The sequence below is a fragment of the Eriocheir sinensis genome, unplaced genomic scaffold (assembly GCF_024679095.1).
Source record: "Eriocheir sinensis breed Jianghai 21 unplaced genomic scaffold, ASM2467909v1 Scaffold23, whole genome shotgun sequence".
In the NCBI taxonomy this organism is placed as follows: Eukaryota; Metazoa; Arthropoda; class Malacostraca; order Decapoda; family Varunidae; genus Eriocheir; species Eriocheir sinensis.
The window spans coordinates 928569-952008 of record NW_026111532.1 but is presented as its reverse complement, the minus strand read 5'-3'; the positions used below and the strand labels follow the sequence as shown (position 1 = coordinate 952008).

At 44.1% G+C, this 23440-nt stretch overlaps 1 pseudogene; it reads left to right on the top strand.

The window, feature by feature from the left end:
• The window catches only part of LOC126990976 (uncharacterized), a 45238-nt pseudogene extending 28120 nt beyond the window's left edge, over positions 1–17118 (top strand).
• The last annotated feature ends 6322 nt before the right edge of the window (positions 17119–23440 follow it).

Below are 23440 nucleotides of genomic sequence, written 5' to 3'. Positions count from 1 at the left end.
TCCTTTTTGTCTTCCTTCCACTTTCTCTTCCTCCTCTTCTTCCTTCATTTATCAGATATCGTTTAGTCTTTCTCTTCTCTTCCTTTTCCATAATTCTTCTATATCTTCCTCTTTTTTTCTCTCCTCCTTTTCCTCCTCCTGTTCTTCCTCCTTCCCTTTCTCCTCCTCCTCCTCCTCCTCTTCCTTTCATCAGATATCGTTTTAGTGTATCTCTCTTCTTTCTCCATTTTCCATAATTCTTCTTTTTCTTTCCTTTCTTTCTTCTTCTTCTGTTCATCTTCCTTCATTTTCTTCTCCTCCTTCTCCTCCTCTTATCAGCTATCATTTATTTCTTATCTTCTCTCCATTTTCCATATTTTCTCTAACTTCATTCCCTTTCTCTTCCTTCTTTCTCCTCCCATTTACATAAACAGTCTCATCCATTATTCATTCCCTCCCCATTATCCATTTATTCTCTTCTTCCTCTTTCTCTTCTTCACCCATATCTCACATATCTCTCTCTCTTTCTCTTTTCTCTTCTCCTCTCCATCCTCCCCATCATACCACCACCTTTTTTTTTTTTTTTTTTTTACAACAAAGGAGGCAGCTCAAGGGCACACAAAAAAAGAAAGCAATAATAAAAAAAAAAGCCCGCTACTCGCTGCTCCTAAAAAAAAAAAAGAGGTGGCCGAAAGGAAGATCAAATACGGGAGGAGAGGTGTCCTGATACCCTCCTCTTGAAAGAGTTCAAGTCGTAGGCAGGAGGAAATACAGATGAAGGAAGATTGTTCCAGAGTTTACCAGCGTGAGGGATGAAAGAGTGAAGATGCTGGTTAACTCTTGCATAAGGGGTTTGGACAGTATAGGGATGAGCATGAGTAGAAAGTCGAGTGCAGCGGGGAAGAAAGAGAGGCAACATTGCAGCGGAATTAAGAGGTAGAAGACTATCAGTATGAGGAGGAGAGCTGATGAGACGAAGAGCCTTAGCCTCCACTCTGTCCACAAGAGCTGTGTGAGTGGAGCCCCCCCACACATGAGATGCATACTCCATACGAGGGCGGACAAGGCCCCTGTATATGGACAGCAACTGTGCAGGGGAGAAGAACTGGCGGAGACGGTAAAGAACGCCCAGCTTCGAGGAAGCTGATTTAGTAAGAGATGAGATATGAAGTTTCCAGTTGAGATTTTGAGTTAAGGATAGACCGAGGATGTTTAGTGTTGAGGAAGGTGATAGCTGGGTGTTGTCAAAGAATAGGGGATAGTTGTTTGGAAGATTGTGTCGAGTGGATAGGTGGAGAAACTGTGTTTTTGAGGCGTTGAAGGACACCAGGTTCTTCTTGCCCCAATCGGAAATAATAGTAAGATCTGAGGCTAAACGTTCTGCAGCCTCCAGCCTTGAGTCGTTAAGTTCCTGTAGGGTGGGTCTTCTATTAAAAGAAGTTGAGTAATGCAGAGTGGAATCATCGGCGTAGGAATGGATAGGACAGTTCGTTTTGGAAAGAAGATCATCAATGAACAACAAAAAAAGAGTGGGAGATAGGACAGAACCCTGTGGGACACCACTGTTAATAGATTTAGGGGAAGAACAGTGACCGTCTACCACGGCAGAAATAGAACGGTCAGAAAGGAAACTGGAGATAAAGGTATAGAGAGAAGGATAGAAACCGTAGGAGGGTAGTTAAACATAACATAAGAACATAAGAACGCAGGAGTCTGCAAGAGGCCGGTAGGCCTGTACGAGGCAGCTCCTTTGACCCTAAGCTCCCGTGTATCTAACCCCACCTAATATCGCTGTCCATGAATTTATCTAGTCTATTTTTGAATGTGACAATTGTATTGGCACTCACCACATGACTGCTAAGCCTATTCCACTCATCCACCACCCTGTTAGTAAACCAATTTTTGCCTATGTCCCTGTTGAATCTGAATTTATCCAGTTTAAACCCGTTACTTCGTGTCCTACCCGGTTCTCTTACCAACAAAACCTTATGAATGTCTCCCTTATTAAAGCCCTTCATCCATTTATAAACCTCGATCCTGTCTCCACGCACCCTTCGCCTTTCTAGAGAATGCAAGTCTAACTGTTTGAGTCTTTCCTCGTATGGCAAGTTTCTCAACCCCTGAATCATCTTAGTCATCCTCCTCTGCACCGATTCTAACATTTTGATATCCATTCTTTAGTAGGGTGACCAGAACTGAACCGCATAGTCAAGATGAGGTCTAACTAATGCTAAATATAGTTTGAGGAAGACTTCGGGGCTTCTGTTGCTTACGCTCCTTGAAATAAATCTAAGTACCCTATTAGCTCGATTTCTAGCTTGAATGCATTGTGCCCTTGGACGGAGATCAGAGCTCACTAAGACCCCTAAATCCCTCTCGCACCCAGACCTACTTATGAGAGTGTCATTTAAGCAATAGTTATGTGAGGGGTTGTTCCTACCTACACTCAGAATACTGCACTTCCCTACATTGAACTCCATCTGCCATTTATCCGCCCAGTCATATAATCTGTTGAGTTCACCTTGGAGAATACTAGCGTCCTGATCCGACTCAATTACTCTACCGATCTTGGTATCATCTGCAAATTTACTAACATCACTACTAATTCCTGTGTCTAAGTCATTGATATAAATAATAAACAAAAGTGGACCTAATACCGAACCTTGTGGGACCCCACTCGTAACACATCCCCAGTCAGATCTTTTACCATTGATTTGCACTCTTTGCTTCCTATTGCTAAGCCACGCCTTGACCCAGTTCAAAACTCTACCCTCTACTCCGTGAGCCTGTAATTTAAGCAACAGTCGTTGGTGAGGAACTTTGTCAAACGCTTTACTAAAATCAAGATAGATTACATCATAATTTTCATCTCTGTCAACCGCCTCAAATACTTTATTGTAGAAGGACAAGAGATTGGTGAGGCATGACCTACCTTTTGTGAACCCATGCTGCGAGTCGTGAATTAAGCAATGTTTCTCTAAATGCTCCCGAATGTTCCTGGCTATTATGGACTCCAGCATCTTCCCTATAACCGATGTTAAGCTAATTGGGCGATAGTTTGAGGCAACTGACCTGTCCCCCTTTTTAAAAATCGGCGTCACATTAGCTACTTTCCATAGGCTCGGCACATAGCCAGTATTTACCGACATCTTAAAGATATCGGTTAGTGGGTCACTGATTACATCACCTAACTCCTTTAATACCCTCGGAAATATCCCGTCAGGACCTGGCGACTTGTTCTTCTTAAGCTTATCTATCTCATCCTGAACTACTTGCCTGGTAATGATTATATCCCTCAATTTATCGCCATCCCCGCCCTCGTACACCTGAACTCTTTCCGGTATAGTCGTTCGATCCTCCTGTGTGAATACTGAAAGGAAGTAGTCGTTCAACAATGTGCTCATATTTTCGTAATTTTCTACTAGCTCCCCTGTGTTTGTTTTCAGCGGTCCAATTTTCTCCCGTGTTTTTGTTCTATACATCTGAAAGAAGCCCTTAGGATTACTTTTCCTCAGAAGTGGAAAGGTGCTTTTGAATCTTCCGGTTAAGGATTGATTCAAAAGCTTTAGATAGACAAGAAAGTAAAGCTATAGGACGGTAGTTTGAGGGATTGGAGCGGTCACCCTTCTTAGGCACAGGCTGTATGAAGGCATACTTCCAGCAAGAAGGAAAGGTAGATGTTGACAGGCAGAGGCGAAAGAGTTTGAGCAGGCAGGGTGACAGCACGGAGGCATAGTTTTTAAGGACAATAGGAGGCACTCCATCAGGTCCATAAGCCTTCTGAGGATTGAGGCCAGAGAGGGCGTAGAAAACATCATTTTGAAGAATCTTTATAACAGGCATAAAGGAGTCAGAGGGGGGATGAGTAGGAGGAATATGCCCAGAATCGTCCAGAGTGGAGTTTTTAGAAAAAGTTTGAGAGAAGAGTTCAGCCTTAGAGATAGATGAGACGGCAGTGTTGCCGTCAGGACTGAGAGTGGAGGAAAGATGAAGAAGTGAAGTTGGAGGAGCTGGTTTTGGCTAGATGCCAGAAGTCCCGGGAAGAGTTAGAGAAAGCAAGGTTTTGACATTTTCTATTAATGAAAGAATTTTTGGTTAGTCGGAGAATAGATTTGGCACGATTTCGGGCAGAAATGTAAAGTTCATAATTAGCATTAGTTTGAAGGCTCTGGTACCGTTTGTGAGCTACCTCTCTATCATTGACAGCACGAGAACAAGCGTGATTAAACCAAGGCTTTTTAGCGTGAGGAGTAGAGAAAGAACGAGGAATGTATGCCTCTATTCCAGAGACAATCACCTTTGTGATGCGCTGAGCACACACAGAGGGGTCTCTATCCTGGAAGCAATAATCATTCCACGGGAAATCGGAAAAGTACATCCTCAGGTCGTCCCACCGAGCTGAAGCAAAATGCCAGAAGCATCGCCTCTTCGGTGGGTCCAGAGGTTGTACAGGAGCGATAGGACAGGATGCAGAAATAAGATTGTGATCGGAGGAGCCCAACGGAGAGAACAGTTTGACAGAATAAGCAGAAGTGTTTGAGGTCAGGAAGAGGTCTAGAATGTTGGGCCGATCTCCAAGACGGTCGGGAATACGTGTAGGGTGCTGGACCAACTGCTCTAGGTCGTTGAGGATAGCAAAGTTGTAGGCTTGTTCACCAGGATGGTCAGTGAAAGAGGATGAAAGCCAAAGCTGGTGGTGAACATTGAAATCTCCTAGGATGGAGATTTCAGCGAAGGGAGAGTGGGTCAAGATGTGCTCCACTTTAGAATTCAAATAGTCAAAGAATTTTACATAGTTGGTAGAGTTAAGTGAGAGATAAACAGCACAGATGTATTTAGTAATAGAGTGACAATGAAGTCTTAGCCAGATGATGGAAAATTCAGAAGAGTCAAGGTCGTGGGCACGAGAGCAAGTGATGTCGTTGCGCACGTAGGCGCAACATCCAGCTTTGGATTGAAATTTAGGATAGTGATAGTAGGAGGGAACAGAGTAAAGATTGCTGTCAGTAGCCTCAGAAACCTGTGTTTCGGTAAGGAAGAGAAGGTGAGGTTTAGAGGAGGAGAGATGATGTTCCACAAAATGAAAATTAGAGCGAAGACCGCGAATGTTGCAGAAATTGAGAAGAAAGAGGTTCGAGGAGTTATCAAGACACCTCTCGGGTCGGCAGCCAGAAGGGGAGTCCTCCCTGGGGGAATTTGTGGTCCCCCCCCCCAGGCGGGGGACTCCGAGGCTTGGTGTATGTGCGCCATTTTGAAATTTTAATTTTGGGAAAAGGTGTATATGTTGTGTGAATGTAGTGTGGTGTGGATAAAGAGAGGATCTGTCTTTAGAGAGTATGCTGAACTACTCTCCGGTGTTGGTGAGACAATAGGGAAACGGTTAGTGAGGACATGGGAAGGGTCTTTGGAGGGTTTCAGCTCCCTTCTCACCTCCCATATATACCTCACCGGGAGTGGCTTGCGCCCGTTCGGTAGGTGTCTTCCTACCTATCCGATTCCTTCTTCTTTCTTTCTTTTCTCCTTTCTTTCCTTCCTTCTGTCTCCTCTGTACTCCATCCTCCCTCTCCTTATCACATACTGTCACATTCCTTTCTTTCTTTTTCTCCCTCTTTGTCCCTTCTCTCTCCCTCTTTCTCCCCTTTTCTTTCCCCTTCCACTTCTACCCCTCAATCTTTTCCCCTCTCGTCTCCTCTCCTTTCCAGTCATTTTATGCACCCCAGCGTTGAAGTAGAAATATTGACCGCCTCTCGATGTCTCCTTCCCTTCGTAGCTGTCTCTCTTTCTTTCCTTCACTCCCATAACCCACGGGAAGCGAGCCAACAGAGATAGACAGGTAGATAGATAGATTGAAAGATAGATAGATAGATAGATAGATAGAAAGGGATAGAGAGGGTATATGTGTGTGTGTGTTTGTGTGTTTCTTTAGGAGTTCAGTTTGTGGTAGCTTCATTATATCAAATCGTGGTAAGTCTTCATTGTCATTCTCATCATCATCATCATCATCATCATCATCATCATCATCATCAGTATCAACTTGTATAATTGCACTGCTTATTACGCCTCTGTAAATGAAAATGCAGGTGTCTAATGATCCTCTTTCCTCCTCTTCTTTCTCCTCTTCCTCCTCCTCCTCCTACTCATTATGTCTCTGGTATTTTTTTCCTCTTATAATTCTTTTTTTTTCTCCTCATCCTCTTCCTCTTCCTAGTCCTCTTCTCTGTCCTCATCTTCGTCCTTGTCCCCTTCCTCGTCTTCATCCTCGTTCTTCTTCTCTTCTGCCTAAAACAATGCATAATCAAGACACCCCTCCACCCGAAATTGACCTCTCTTTAGGCCACTCTCTACCTTTGTCTGTTGTGGGAGCGGTGAGAAGCGGGCTTGTTTTTCTACACTCTTTTTGTTGCCATTGAGCCGTCTCCTTTGTTGTACAAAAAAATATCACTGAGAACAAAAACACTAACACCACTTCCATCATCACTACCACTACAATTACGAGCACTTCTTATTATCACTATGGCAATAAAAATAACAGTATAAGAAACATTGTATACCTTCAGCAGTATATAATTTCCCTAACAGAATCTTTTTCTCATCTCCTCACCTACTTTTTTTCATCTCATCTCCCTCACAGCATTTTTCTCTATCTCCTTACCTGATTCTTCTTTGTATTCTCCGTTTTCCTCTTCTGTCTTCACTTTCTTCATCACGTCTCTCTTCTCACTTCTCTCTTTCCTCTCAGCGTTTTCCCTTCATCTTTTTTTCTTTCCTCCTCTCAGCCTCTATATTCCTGCCTTCCCCGTCCTCCTCATCTATTCTCGTCTCATTCCCCTCATCTTTCCCTCACGTCATCTCCTTTTACCTTCCCCGTTCCTCTCACTTTTCTTCATCTCATTTTGTCTCCTCTCCACATCTTCCTTCATCTCTCTTCTTAACTTCCCTCTTCTCCCTTCATCTTACTTCATCTCCTTCCCCTCTCAGCATCTCTTCTCATCTCCTTACCTCATCTTTCTCTGCTCGTCTTTCCCAATTCCTCTCACATTCCTCTATCTCATATCCCTCAACATCACTTTTCCTCACCTCATCTTTCCTCCACCTCATCTTCCTTTACCTCCCTCGTTCGTCTTATTTTTCTTTCCTCATATTTCTTTCCCTCTCTTCTCCTCACCTTTCCTCACCCGATCTTTCACTTCTCTCATTCCTCTCATCCTTCTTCCCCTCATCTTTTTCCTCTCTCTCTCTCTCTCTCTCTCTCTCTCTCTCTCTCTCTCTCTCTCTCTCTCTCTCTCTCTCTCTCTCTCTCTCTCTCTCTCTCTCTCTCTCTCTCTCTCTCTCTCTCTCTCTCTCTCTCTCTCTCTCTCTCTCTCTCTCTCTCTCTCTCTCTCTCTCTCTCTCTCTCTCTCTCTCTCTCTCTCTCTCTCTCTCTCTTTCGACACTTACTTCATTTCCCCAAGCCCATAGTGGTGTCGGAAGAGATGCTTTTAACTAACAAGAAAAAGCGGGAAGCGTGGTGGCATATTTACCTTTCACGGCGTTTATTATCATTATTATTACGAGAGTCTGTCTCACTCTTAGGCGTTGGAAGAAAATGCGAGAACGTTATGTAAGTATGTATTTATGAATGTATGTATATATGTAATTGTTCTGTTTACATAATCACAGAATACGTGGAAGGGTTGCTTGTGTGTTATATGTTGTTTAGCTGTTTTTTTTTTTTTTGTATCTTTTTGTTTTCCTGTATCATTTTCAATTTCTCCTTCTTTCCTTCTCTTGGATATTCATAGCTTCTCATTTCTCTCCTATTATATCGTCTTTTTCCCATACCATTACTATTACCATACTACCCTACTAACTACCATACTAACCGCCATATTAACCGCCATACTAACCACGATCTTTCCCTCATCACCGACAGCATGACGAAGTGGTGCGTGCCAAGCTTCACAACGACTTCTTCGATTACGACGTCCAGAGCATAGCGCGGTACTGCTTCGAGGCGGGCACGCTGGCGGGAGTCATCTCGTACGTGGTGTTCCAGCAGGGCGAGGAGATCATGAACCAGGGACTCTCTTCCTTCATGAGGGGACTGGTGAGTGAGTGAGGGAAAGAGAGAGAGGAGCGGGAAGTAAATGGATAAGGCTGGTGAGGTTATGGGGTGAAAAAGGGAGAAGGGTGTAGATTGCGATGGATAGTGGGAGAAGGAAAGGGAGAGGGATGGGGATGAAGAGAGTTAGTGAGTAGGAGAGGGAGATGGAGGTGAATAGACAAAGTGGGAAAGGAATGTAAATGCAGAATATTAGCTTGTAGGGAGTAGGAAAAGAGGGAAGGGGTTGGTGAATGGACGAGGGAGAAGGAGATGGAGAGGAATGTAGATGGAAAGGGTTGAAGAGTATGGAGAAAGGAGACAGAAAGAGGCAAAGAGATGGGGAATGTTAAGGTCTTCTAATTATCATATCCTCGAAGCCATAACTACCCACCCCCAACCTCCTACCACCTACCTCCTTTTCCTCCTCCTCTTCTTCAGGCCACCAACGCCCCCAAGGCCATCTTCCTCGTGTCCAACCTGCTGATCATGCTGTGTGTGCCGTGCCGCATCTCCTACTACTTCAGCGTGGAGAAGGACCCCGTCCTTAGGATCATCGAGGACGAGCTGCTCTCCTACGCCGTGGCTGGCTCTTGGTTCATGATGATGTTCTTCGCTGGGTGAGTTCTCAGGTCGCTATTCAAAGCCCACCGTTGGCAGATTATCGTACTCAGAGCATAGTATTTACCAGTTTCTGACGCCTAACTATTGCCAAGAAACATCAGGAGCTAGCTCTTTTAACGATAACTATAAATAAGTTTCGTTACTGGAGCCCAGAAGACAGTTTTGTGCAGGAAGTCGGGAAATATAAGCGGCTGAGTACGACAATCTGGCAACGTTCAAGCCCACCACAGGGTCAAGGGTTTTACTTACCTCCTACTTACCTATCTTACTTATCTTCCCTCCAGCGCCCTCAAGCTTACGGGGCCGTTCGTGGTGATGATCTACAAGATGATCTCCGGGGACATGTTCACCTTCAGCATCATCTACGGCATCATGCTCCTCGGGTTCTCGGAGGCTTTCTACTTCCTCAACAAACACCCCAAGATGGACAAGGACAGCAAGTACGCCTCCTACAGGTCCACGTGGATGGCGCTCTTCCACATGACCCTCGGAGACTATGATGTGAGTGCTGGCTTGGGTTGGGTTGGGGTGTGATGTGGTGGGGTCGGTTAGAGAAGAAGAGTAGACACACGGCTCCTCCCACCCTCTCTCATTCCAACTACTCTTCTTCCCATTCTTTCCCATATTTTCTCCCACCCAAATAACTTAATTCCCGCCCCTTCAATTAAGAGAGGACCAATTATCTTCCGTTATAAAATTGAAAAGGTTAATTAAGGCCCATGCACCTTCTGACCCTTCCTTCCTTTTTCAATCCCACCACCTCATTCCCTTTCCTTTCTATTTTATCTTTCTATCCCACCCATCCACCTCACCCTCCCCACCCTCCCTCCTTACCTTCTCTTCTTTCCCTTTCTTTCCTATCTTTATCACACTCACTCACACATCGTTCCTCTCACTCCCTTTATTTCTTCTACTATATTGTCTTTCTTTCCTCTCTCTCTTCCTTAATCCCACACACCTTATCCCTCATCTAGAAACCCTTATTAACGCCCCTTCTTCTCGCCTTGCAGTACAACGCCATGGACCTGAACATCTACAGCGGGATGAGCAAGTTTGTGTTCCTGGTGTTCACGATCATGCTGCCCATTATGCTGCTCAACATGCTGATCGCTATGATGGCCAACACCTACAGCACCGTCATCTCCATGTCTGAGAAGGAGTGGGTCAAGGCGGTGAGTACTGACTGGTTCTTTGCTGTTAGTAGTTGCTGTGTTAGTAGTTGGGAGGGGAAATATTTAGGTTAAGGCGTTGTGTATTGATTGAACCTCCTATTCTTAAACGTCTCGATATGGGAAAAGAGTGGTTGGAATGAGAGAGGGTGGGAGTTATTTGAATGGTAGAAAGTACTGGGGAGAAAGGGAAGAGAGTGATAGGAAGGAGAGAGGATGTCTTCTTTACCTCTCCCCACTCCTACTTGTCCTCCTCCTTTTCCTCCTCCTCGTACTCTTTCTCTACTTCCGTTTTTTTCCTTTATTCACATCTCCCCAGAGCCTTTTTACCTCTCTCCCTCCTCCTCCTCTCCCTCATCACAATCCGTCTTCTCCATAAGGAAAACACACTGAGTAGGGTTGTGTTGCTCAGGTAGGCAAAGCAGACTCCATAAAACTATATTTACTCCCCAAACCTTCGCCTTACGCAAACTTGAGCCGAATTTCTTACAAGACTCGTCGTTTCTTGATGCCGAAAGTTAAATAAGTCAAGGAGTCTGAAAGCGAGGAGTAAATAAAATGTGTGTGTAGTGTAGTTTGTAAGAGGAGCGTGGCTGTTCTTGTTGTATTTATTTGCTAGTAGTCCTTTGGTAAGCCCGAATGCTCATATCCCCCCCCCCAAGAAATTACCATAAAAACGCCAGGAAAAACAACAAACTAATCGATAACTTAATTAAACGGAAAAAAGAAATCCTCCGCCTTATTGAAATTTTCGTCCAATTCTACAACATAAAAACTACTCATATGAAGGAAGGAAGGAAGGATGGGAAAAGATATAAAGTCGCTGCTATACTGGGTTATGAAGGAAAGAAATCGTTCAAGAGTTCTGGCTTCTCGGTCCCCCAATTTCTAGCTCGACGGAATTTCTTGTACCAAATTTTTATTCGTTTCCGGGTAGATTAAGAAGCGTAGGGAGTGAGGGAGGAAGGGAAGGAGCAAGGGGAAGGGAGGAAGGCTGGGAAGGAGGGGGGACTGGGGCAGGGAAGGGAAGGAGGAAGCAGAGGAGGAAAGGGGAAGGGGAAGGAAGGGAGGGAGGGAGCAGGTAGGTAAGGGAGGAAGAATATTTGAGAGAAGGAATCGAGGGGTAAAGGAGATAGGGAAGGGAGAGAAAATGGGGAAGGAAGGGAGTAGGAGAGATGTAGGTCAAAGAAGGGAGATTAGATGAGGAATGGAGAGATAAGGGAGATAGAGAAGGATGAGAAAGGGATGGAAGGAGGCTGGGGATGGGATGGTAGAAGGACGAAAACGGGAGGAAGAGAAGGATGGAGAGGAATGGAACCTAAGGCCCCCCCCCCCCCACACACACACACACACACGCACTCAAAACAGACAAAAAAACATCACATTACATAGCTGCGTCATTTTCCTCGTACCCTTCTTTCCTCTGTCTCTCTCTGTCCCAAAACTCCCGTCTTCAGGCTAAGCCACGCATCTTGATCCGCTTACCAGTCGTGAAGAAGTAAAATGAAAACGGTTGGAGGCGGAAACAGAGACCCATGGAAGGCAGTCAGGGATATTGAAACAGAAGGGAAAGAGAGGAAGTGAATGAAGACAGACAGATAAATGGACAGGATGAGAAGAAAAGAAGAGATGGCAGGAGGAGGAAGAGAGGGCAGTCACGGATATTGAAACAGAAGGAAAAGAAAGAGAGAGAGTGAATGAAGAAAGATAAATGAACAGTATGAGAATGGAGAAAGAGAATGAAGAAAAGGAAAGGAAAGGGAACGGGTAGGTAGTGGGAGGAGATAGGAAATAGGACACAGAAGCGATAAAAAAGAAGAGTATGTAATAGAGTGTGAGAGAGAGAGAGAAAAGGAGAGGGACAGAGAGTAAACTCCTTGAAAATTGTGTTCCCTCAAGTTTAATTCTGCCAAGGTTTTCTTTTTCATTACTTTGTCTTTATTTCTTAACTTCCTTAACTCTTGACTTTTCTTACTCTTAACTTCTTTTATTGTTTTTAAAGGAGCTGGAAAACTTTGGTGATAGTGATTTAGTGATTTGTTTGTGTTTGTATGAGAGAGAGAGAGAGAGAGAGCCTGACTAATCGAAGACTGTCGGTGAATTTATGATAATTGGTGTTAGGCGAGTCAGACGAGTCTCCTCCTCCTCCTCTTCCTCCTCCTCCTCCTCCTCCTCCTCCTCCTCCTCGTGCACCTCCTCTTTTTCTGTCTTCTATTACTCTGGCTTCATCTATTCTTCCTCTTCCTCTTCCTCCTCTTTTTTTTAACCAATTTTTTCGTTTACTTCCGACAGTTGCAAACAGCATTAGGATTTTATTTCCTGTTGACCATTTCCCTCTACTAACGTCCCTCACTCCTCCTCCACCTCCTCCATTCCCTTCGTTCTTTGTTTCCCTATATCCCATTTTCCCTATCTTCTACCTTCCACCTCTACTCTCTACCTACCTTCACACTCCTCCATCTCCTCCATTCCCTTCGTTCTCTCCTATCTGTATCTCTCTATCTATCCCCTTCATTTCCCTACACTAACAACTCTCCTGTCAATCCTATTCTCTTCAATACCTCCTTCCATTCACATTTCTTCTTCTGCATTCCCCATGTTCTTCTCTCCTTCCTTCCAGTGTCCCTCCTCTTCTGGTCTCTTCATTCTCTATTTCCCTTCAGTGGGCCAAGATCGTGATAGCCCTCGAGCGCGCTATATCTCAGGAGAAGGCCAAGGACTACCTCTACATGTACAGCCTTCCCCTGGGTGGCGGCGGCGACGGCGGGGAGGAGAGCCTTGGCGTGATGGTCATTAAGAGCAAGGACAAGACCAAGGCCAAGCAGCGGAAGGGCGCGCTTAGTAACTGGAAGGTCGGTCTTGGGTTGTTGATTTTGGGGGTGAGGGGGCGATGGTTTGGGAAGGGGTTGTGGTGTCTGTGTGTGTGTTTGTTTGTTTTAGCTGGTGGACGTGATGTCGGTGATCATTAAGGTGGTTTGCTTATTTGTTTTCCTCCTTCTCCCTCCCTTCGTTCTTCCTTTATTCCGTCCTTCCTTCCTTTCGTTTCCCCTTCGCTTCCTTTCTTATTTTCCTTTCCCTCTCTCTAAAATATCTCCTCCCTCCCTTCGTTCTTCCTTTCTTCCTTCTTTCCTTATCTTCTTTCCCTTTCGCTTAACCACCCTTTCTCTCCCTCTGTAAAATCTCTCTTTCTCCCTACCTCCTTTCGTTCTTCCTTTCCTCCTTCTTTCACCTTTGTTTTACCACCCTTTCTCTCCCTTTGTAAAATCTCTCTTTCTCCCTCCCTCCTTCGTTCTCCCTTTCTTCTTTCCTTCTCTTCTTTCCCTCCCGCTTCACTTCTTTCCTCTCCTTCTCCCTGTAAAACCCCTTTCTCTCCCTATCTGTTTACCCCCTTTTCTTTTCTTATCCACCCTTACCTTCCCTTTTTTTCCCTTCATTTTCAATCCCCTTTCTATTCCTCTCACTGTGAAACCCACCCTCCTTATCTAAATACCCCATTCCTTCCTTCTTTCCGTTCATTTAATACCTTCCAAACGATTACCCTTTCCTCCTTCTTATCTTTCCCTCCCTCCTTTCCCTCCCATCTGTCACGTCGTCGCCTCGTCTTCACCGTCGCCAGCGCGTGGGTCGGGTCACCATCGATGCCCTTGCCCGGCGCGGCGTCAGCGGGGAGTTCCTTCGAAGGGAGATGTGGGGCCTGCAGACGGCCGCCTCCACGCCTGTCAAGGGGTGAGAAAGTGCCTGCCTGACCCACCTGCTTGCTCGCTCCTTTACTGCCTCATTGCCTGCCTGCTTGTCTGCTTGGTCGCTCATTATGCCTATCTGCCTGTCTGCTCCTTATGTCTGCTTCCCTGCGTTCTCCTTTTTCCTGCTTACCTGACTGCGTGGACTCGTTACCTGATCATTAAGTTCGTTAGGGACTTTTTTTCTGCCTGCTTATTCGTTGTTTTTTTTATTCCTGCGTTTTATTTTGCCTGCCTTTGCTTCGTCTTCGTCCCTTCTTTTATTTCTTCCTTTCTTTCTTTCGTTCCCTTGTTTCTTCTCCCTCTCTGCACTCTGCTTCCTGGGTTCTCGTGTCACGTTATCTTACCCCTCCGTCTCCACTCATTAGTTCTTCTTCTTCTTTCTTTGTCTCTGCCTCTCCTTGCAGTAAATCCTTCTTCTTTTATTTCGCAATTTCTTCTATTCATTTCGTATTTTTCCATTCCCAACCTTCGCTTCTCCTTTTTCTCCAATATACTGATACAAGCTTTCTTTCTTTCTTTTCTGCTTTCTTATTTAATTTCTTTCTTTCTTTCTTTCGTCTTTTTTTCCTTTTTTTTCTCCTTTTATCTATCTACATATTTCTTCCCTTCCTCCTCTCCTTTCCTCCTTTCCTGCATTTATTCCTTCGTTCCATTATTCCTTCCTTTACTCTCTCCTTCTCCTCCTCTTCCTCCCGTCTTATCCGTTCTTTCGTATTTCTTCTTTATCTATGCTTTCTTTGCCTTTCCTCCAGTCCTTCACTTCCTCCTCGTTTATTGAGTCTCTCTCCCTCTCCCTCTCTTCCTTACCTTTTATCTCTACCATTACGCTTCCTTCCTCCATCCCTTTGTGTCTGAACTCTCTATTATCTTGTTCATTAATATCTTACTTCCATTTTTATTCAGTTATATTTCTATCTCTAATTTCTGTATTCTTGCATGCTATTCATCCTCCTGCTTGCCTCTCTTTTCTTGTTTCTCCCTCCCTGCTTGCATTGTAACTATTATTATTATTATTATTATTATTATTATTATTATTATTATTATTATTATCATTATTATTATTATTATTATTATTATTATCATTATTATTATTATTATTATTATTATTATTATTATTATTATTATTATTATTATTATTATTATTATTATTATTATTATTATTATTATTATTATTATTATTATTATTATTATTATTATTATTATTATTATTATTATTTTCTCTTATTCCGTCATTTTTTGTTCGTTTCATTTCATCAATTTATTCCTGTCCTTTTCTCTTCCCCGCTCTTTCTTTTTCCTTTTTCTCTTCTCTATTTGTTATCTTTCCCTGCGCTCCTCTCCTTGTTTAATAATTTCTCTGTTTTCTCTTTCGTTTTCAGTTTGTTTTCTTTTCTTTCCCTTTCCGTGCTTCATTTTTTCCTGCCTCCGTTTTTCAGTTATTAATTTCTTTATGCTGTTTTTTTCTTTCCTTTCTTACCTTTCTTTTCACTTCTCGTCCAATCTTTTCCCCTGCGTTTTCCCTTTCCTGTGCTCCTTCCCTGTTTATTTTATCTTTTTGTTCTTTTCTTTCTTTTTTTCTCACATTTTTCTTCTCCTTCACTCTTTCCATCCAGCGCCTCCCCTTCCTTCACTCTTAGATGCTTGGCTCGGTGAAAGGAGCTAGCGAGGCCCACGTCTGCATTAACAATAAATAAGACTCATATGCTGAAAGCTTTTACATTTATTTTATAACTTTTTCTCTGTGTGTTTTGTTTCCTCTCAGTGTCTCTTCTCCCCTTCCTTCCCATTCCTCTCTGCCGCTGGCTCTCCGCTCCTCGTGCCTCGCTCAAGTGTTTCATACAATTTTGTCTTCATTGTTGTTTATGTTAGTGCACTCCACGCTCTCTGCTGTTCCTCGCGGCTGCTGCACCGTGTTTCTTTGTGTTGATCCACTCCACTCCTGAGAAGGGTGCGGATATTATGCTGCCGCTGCCTTACTTCGTTTTAATGTTGATGGATGGGAAGGGGGAGAGGGCCCCGTGTTGCTGCATGGACGTGTGACGTCTTGTGTTAATGCATGGCGTAGAAGAGCCCTGTAGCCATGCTTTGGGATGGGTGTCACGGGTTTGCTAAACATGCTAGGAGTGTCTGGGAGCCCCGTGTTAATGCCTCACCTCCAACCCCTCACGGGTCTCAGGCCGGCCAAGAAGAAGGGTTACGGCAATCTGCTGGGCATGGACGATGGGCCGGGCACGGTGGACATCATGGGCGACGCTCTCACCCAGGCCCAGTTTGCCACGGATGGCAACGTGGACCCCAACGACGAAATGGATGGCTTCGGGGCCCTGACGGGCGCCATCGACCAGCTGGCCTTCACGCACGACCTGGACTTCTCAGGCGACGGCTTGGACGACGACCCGCTGAAGCCTCAGGCGCCCGGGGGCATGCCGGGCGGCGGGGTGCCCGGCGGCAACAGCCTGGTGCCTCCCAAAGCCCATGCAGAGAAGAAGAAAAAGAAGAAAAAACGCGACATGGACGGCCACAACAACCCGGCATTCCTAGACGACGAGGAGCTGCTGTTGGCGGCGGCACTTGGTGGCGAAGGCGGCGGCGCCGGAGGCGCTGAATCTGACGACTCAGACACCGACATGTTGGAGGCGCGACGCCTCGCCCGGCCCAGGATCGTGATCCAGGCAGAGACGGAGGCGGCCGCTACAATCGGCGTCAGTGTCCCCGCCCCCGCTGCCACAGTGAAGGGCAAGCCGCCGGTCAAGGCTCCGGGAGTTGCAGCCAGTAAGGACGCAAAGAAGACGCCCACCACCCCAGTGCCAGACCTAGGGCGGCCGCGTCTGCCCTCCGCCAAGATCAGGAGAATTGGCTCAGCTCGCAAGACCCCGGCGAGGTTCACCATGACCTTCACAGAGAAGTACGAGGTGGTTACCCCGTCGCCCGGCGTGCCTCAGAAACAGACGTCGGCCGAGGGGCTGAGCGCGGCGCAGAGCGCTGCCGCCGACAAAGGACGGAAAGAGTCCAAGGACAAGACCAAAGACAAGGCCAAGGAAACGACTAAAGAGGTCAAGGCCAAGACAGTGGATGAGGAACCCCCCGGTGCTGAGGGCCAGGAGGAGAGCGGCGACAAGTGGGCCGAGAAGAAGTCTCGGCGCAGCAGCAACAAAGTGGCGCCGTCAGAGGCCCCCGAGGCGAGTGGCGACGCACGAGCCCAGGACGACCTGAGCGTCGGCCTCGAGTCCGGGGCTGACTCGACCCGCGAGGAGGTGCGCCAAGGAGCGCGAGCGGCCCAAGACCTCGGTGGCCAGCCAGAAGATGAACAGGCGGGCGACAGAAGACGTGGGAACATGAACAGCATCCTGCCCTGGGACAACGAGGACGGCGACATCAAGTAGAGAACAGGACCATCAAGTGTGGCACAGCGAGGCCGGACCGTCAAGGAGAGGACAGCAGAGACGCGGACGTTATGTTCACGATGTGGAGGACAAAACGGTCATATTGAGGACAATGAGAACAATAACATCGTGCGGGAACAGCGAGAACAAAGCCTTTAAGGTGGTGAGGATATATATATATATATATATATATATATATATATATATATATATATATATATATATATATATATATATATATATATATATATATATATATATATATATATATATATATATATAAATTTATATATATATATATATATATATATATATATATATATATATATATATATATATATATATATATATATATATTAATATAAGTGTTTGTCTCAATTAAAACATTCACGCATAACGTGAATAGCCACATGCTGTCATGAAGACCACCCATCAACCCAGACGCTAGATTCTCTCTAAAGAAAAGACCAAAGATGAGCTCCGGGGACAGCATGAGCCTAGCAAGGTGTCACTAAAACACTTGCCTGTGCCATAATGGGCTGGGGCCGGCCATCAGGCCCCATCAAGAAAGCTTACTGGCGCCATGCCGAACGTAAAAATAGACTTTTCTCGTAACAACCATATTTTTATTGTTTTCTTTTCGATCAGTTTTTTATAGGCAACACTCCTGCGTTTTTCGTCTAAATGGGCCCGTTGGTCTCTCCACGTGGCTGCCCTTGACGTGGAGGAGACATGTGCTGCACCTCACGGGCCTTAATCAATGTCCGTCAGGTAGCGAGGGTGTCGTCCGTGAAGACATGATCGGCTTTAATCTTACGCCGAGAACGTGTCCGCCAGCCAGTCTATCCTTTGGCTGTAGCCTTACTGAGAACAGCGGATCATGCCAGTCCTATGAGAAAAGCAGGTGAGGCCGCCGCACCGACGCTCGCTTTTCATCACACACCACGGTATTAAGCGCCTCGGATTCCCGTCAGAGTCAGCCAGTCAGTTATATTACTTGTGTAGTTCATTCACTGCAGTGTGTCGCAGTTACAAGTCATCTTAGCGCATTCACAGTCGTCCCGGAACACCACTGGCTTTAATACACTCAGCTACAGCCCCTCCTGCTCCTTTCGTTGCTTTGAGTATTATGCAGCTGATATGTAGCTGCTCCTCGTTAGCTCCCCGTCAAGGCATCGCTTACCATGTGCAATCTAATCCCGTTGGTAGGTGTTGCTCAAGGATTCTAGAGTTGGTGTTCCTCGTCGGAGTGACACATAGAGCCAATCTTAAACTCCCTCAATGGCAGCGCTTACAGTCTGTATATTTTGACAGTCGCCACTCACAGCGACTCACATTCTGTCTTACAAGCTGCCACTTACCGTAGAGATGATGAGATTGAGGATGTCATAAACCAAGCTTCATTATTGTCTTATGATTAATTGACGGTCCATGAATCAGATATAGGCCTAATGTAGATCAGCGTACCTAATATCTACTTGTCCGCTTTTAGATACTCAGAGTTATATATAGAAATGTGTGTAAACAGAGGCTGCTATATAGGAAGAGTGTATTGATATCATTGAAATCTGACCTAGGCCTAACGCAGATTAGTATCCCTATAGTGTCAGCCTCTACGCATCTCATCACTCAGTTATATATATAGAAACGTGTCTAAATAGAGGATGTTATATTTGAATAGTCTATTGATATTGTTGAGATCTGAGCTTGGCCTAACGACTGACGCGTGAACCTAACCTAGGCCTAACATAGATTAATTCCTCATAGTGTCAACCTGTACGCATCTAGTTACTCATATATATATATATATATATATATATATATATATATATATATATATATATATATATATATATATATATATATATATATATAAATGGGACTAAACAAAGAATACAGTATATGAATAATGAATTGATATATATTGCTTAAATCTGACCTAGGCCTAACGCACATTAATCAACCTTACCTGCGCCCTACCTGTAAGCGTCTCGTCACTCAGAATTACCTCCGTTTAAACAAAGAAAGTCGTCAAACAAGGGAGGAGTGTTTGCTCTTGTGTCCTATATACACGATGTTATGTAAACCGACTCAACTATGAAGGTTTTTAATTTAGTAGAGTTTTTCATCACCTAAGTGAAGGATGTGGACTGTTTTCCTTCCTTCACTCAACGTTATGTAGACACGCTTAACGGTGCCCATCATACCTTTGTTTCACCTTTGTCCTATCTTTATTAACCTTCTCGGAACTGGCGTGATTTTTTTTTATTGAGTAAAGGTTTTCATCACCTAAGGGAAGGATGTGGACTGTTTTCCTTCTTTCACTCGACGTTATGTAGACATGCTTAACGGTGCCCATCATACATTTGTTTCACCTGTATCCTACCTGTATTAACCTTCTCGAAACTGACGTAGAAGAAAGCAAAATATATTATAACCTTTGAGAAGAATATTTACTGTTTTCCTTCATTTGACGTTATGTAAATCTGATTAACTACCTCTTGTACCTTTGTTTTACCTCTATCTATATAAAGCTACGTGGAACTGGCGTAGAGGAAAGTAAAGAAGGTTACCTACTTACAAAAGAATGTTAACTCTTGTCCGTCACTTCACGTTATGTAAATCTGCTTAACTATTACTGTACCTATGTTTTGCTTTTCTCCTTCCTACTAGGTAAAATTACTTAGAGTTGCCTTAGTAGTGTTTAAGTTAAAGATATCATCAACTTAGAGACGAATATCTACTTTTGCCCCGCACTCGACTTTATGTAAACCTGATTAACTATCCTTGTGCCTTTTTTTTACATCTCCTCTACCTCTGTATAGTTACCCTGCGTTGATTTTGTGGTGTATACATCAAGCGAGAGATGTCCACCAGTCCTGTAACCTCAACGACTCTATATAAACGTCCTGATAGTTACGTCGTACCGGCTTTCACTTTGTCCTACCTCTGCATTTTTGCCTGAAGTCCTTTGTGCTCCGTTCAGGCCTAAGAAGATAAGTGAACACCGTCAGTTTTTCCCTCTTTTGTATTTATTTTCTTACTTTTTATACTTTCTATTCTTGTACTTTATATATTCACTTTTTTATCACTCCTTCCTCTTCTCCTATTCTTCCTCCTCCTCCTGCTCTTCCTCTGAGTCTTCAGGAGGACAACAGACGCATTTTTTCAGATTCTTTGTTTTTGTGTTCGTATTTGATCTCCTTTCCCTAGTATTGGAATCCGGGCTTAACCTCGTCTATTTTTAGTGTACTTATTTCTTCCCTTCATTGTGGTAAGCATATCATTATTATTTATTATTATTGTGGGAGTTAGATCTGCCTTGCCTCGTATTATAATCTGGACCTAATCTCGTCTATTTTTAGTGTACTTATCTCTTCCCTTCATTGTAGTAAGCGCATCATAATTCATCGTTGCCTGAAAAAGTTATCATCCTACCCAGAACTTCCTTTGTATTGTTTATCCTCATTCAAAAAGACAGACAAATGAGCATCAGAGTAATTATATATCTGCTTTGCATGTTTTCCTGAAAGCCGGTGAAGTATTAAGTTATTTTGTGAATGTATTATTAATCGTTGAAGAGTATTGTTCTAGTTTTTTGTATGAGTTTTCTTTTAAATCATTTTTGTTCGTACTGTTGTTGTTTTTCCTTTGTTGTTTTGTTTTTTTGTCATTTTTCTTTCTTTTTTTTTCGTTCGTTAGTGTGAATTTATCCACTTTTATTTTTGTTACTGAGTTGTTGTTTTACTGTTCGTCAAAAGAGTCGTTTGTTGCCTTGTTTTTTTTTTTCTCCAAGTCGTTGGTTTTTATTCACTTCGCCGCGAGTCATTAATTTATGTGTGTTTATTAGACAAATTAGAGAAAGATTTGTTTGACTGCTCGGCGTCTCTTCCCTCGTGACTATATATATATATTTTTTTTTTACAACAAAGGAGGCAGCTCAACGGCACACAAAAAAAGAAAACAATAATAAAAAAAAGCCCGCTACTCGCTGCTCCTAAAAAAGAAACAAAAGAGGTGGCCGAAAGCAAGATCAAATACGGGAGGAGAGGTGTCCTGATACCCTCCTCTTGAAAGAGTTCAAGTCGTAGGCAGGAGGAAATACAGATGACGGAAGATTGTTCCAGAGTTTACCAGCGTGAGGGGTGAAAGAGTGAAGATGCTGGTTAACTCTTCCATAAGGGGTTTGGACAGTATAGGGATGAGCATGAGTAGAAAGTCGAGTGCAGCGGGGCCGCGGGAGGGGGGGAGGCATGCAGTTGGCAAGTTCAGAAGAGCAGTCAGCGTGGAAATATCGATAGAAGATAGAAAGAGAGGCAACATTGCGGCGGAATTTAAGAGGTAGAAGACTATCAGTATGAGGAGGAGAGCTGATGAGACGAAGAGCCTTAGCCTCCACTCTGTCCAGAAGAGCTGTGTGAGTGGAGCCCCCCCACACATGAGATGCATACTCCATACGAGGGCGGACAAGGCCCCTGTATATTGACAGCAACTGTGCAGGGGAGAAGAACTGGCGGAGACGGTACAGAACGCCCAGCCTCGAGGAAGCTGATTTAGTAAGAGATGAGATATGAAGTTTCCAGTTGAGATTTTGAGTTAACGATAGACCGAGGATGTTTAGTGTTGAGGAAGGTGATAGCTGGGTGTTGTCAAAGAATAGGGGATAGTTGTTTGGAAGATTGTGTCGAGTGGATAGGTGGGGAAACTGTGTTTTTGAGGCGTTGAAGGACACCAGGTTCTTCTTGCCCCAATCGGAAATAATAGTAAGGGCTGAGGCTAAGCGTTCTGCAGCCTCCAGCCTTGGGTCGTTAAGTTCCTGTAGGGTGGGTCTTCTATTAAAAGAAGTTGAGTAATGCAGAGTGGAATCATCGGCGTAGGAATGGATAGGACAGTTCGTTTTGGAAAGAAGATCATCAATGAACAACAGAAAAAGAGTGGGAGATAGGACAGAACCCTGTGGGACACCACTGTTAATAGATTTAGGGGAAGAACAGTGACCGTCTACCACGGCAGAAATAGAACGGTCAGAAAGGAAACTGGAGATAAAGGTACAGAGAGAAGGATAGAAACCGTAGGAGGGTAGTTTGGAAAGCAAAGATTTGTGCCAGACCCTATCAAAAGCTTTTGATATGTCCAGCGCAATAGCAAAAGTTTCACCGAAACGGGTAAGAGAGGATGACCAAGAGTCAGTTAAGAAGGCTAGGAGATCACCAGTTGAGGGCCCCTTGCGGAGCCCGTACTGGCGATCAGATAGAAGGTCAGAAGTGGAAAGGTGCTTTTGAATCTTCCGGTTAAGGATTGATTCAAAAGCTTTAGATAGACAAGAAAGTAAAGCTATAGGACGGTAGTTTGAGGGATTGGAGCCGTCACCCTTCTTAGGTATAGGCTGTATGAAGGCATACTTCCAGCAAGAAGGAAAGGTAGATGTTGACAGGCAGAGGCGAAAGAGTTTGACCAGGCAGGGTGACAGCACGGAGGCACAGTTTTTAAGGACAATAGGAGGCACTCCATCAGGTCCATAAACCTTCTGAGGATTGAGGCCAGAGAGGGCATAGAAAACATCATTTTGAAGAATCTTTATATATATATATATATATATATATATATATATATATATATATATATATATATATATATATATATATATATATATATATATATATATATATTCCTCTTCTCTTCGCCTTCCAACGCGACTGAATTTTCCATAAGTACGAAAGAGTCCAATAACGTTACTGGTTTTCCGTATTTCGTATTCTGACAACGCTTCCATTTCTCATTTTTTATATACCAATTTTTCATAGCTCATTTTTTTTTTGACTTCTCACACATGTACATATTTTTTCCAGCTCTTTCTGTTTTCCAACGCGAGAGACTCTGGCTGAAGTTTGAAGGGAAGAGGAAAGAAGGAAAGGCAAGGACAGGAAAGAGAATGAAAGAAAGGAGAGCCGGGAGTTATTAATTTATGTGTGTTTGTTTTTTCCGCTACTACAGACGAATTAGAGAAAGATTTATTTGACTGCTCGGCGCCTCTTCCCTCGGGACAGGCGCTTCAGGGCTCGAACGTAATGTCACCGTGTCGAGTAACCTCTGTACTTACTTTTCCTTCTAGTCCTCTGCAATCCCTTCTCATAACAATACATTAACGTACCTGATTTCTACCCTTCCTGTCTCCCTCTTGATCGTTTCCTTCTTTTGTCTTTCCCTTTTTTTTAATATTAACGAAAATAACTCTCTGTACTTACCTTTCCTTTCAGTCCTCCGCAATCCCTTCCCTTAACAATACATTAACGTAACTTATTTCTGCCCTTCCTGTCTCTCTTTCGCTCCCTTCTCTCCTGTCTCTTTCCTTCTGCTCCACTATGTTTAACACTAATAATGGCTCTCTGTACTCTCCCTTCTCGACTCTCTTTCGCAGGCTTTTCCTCTAACAATGCATCAACCTGACTGATTTTCCACCTC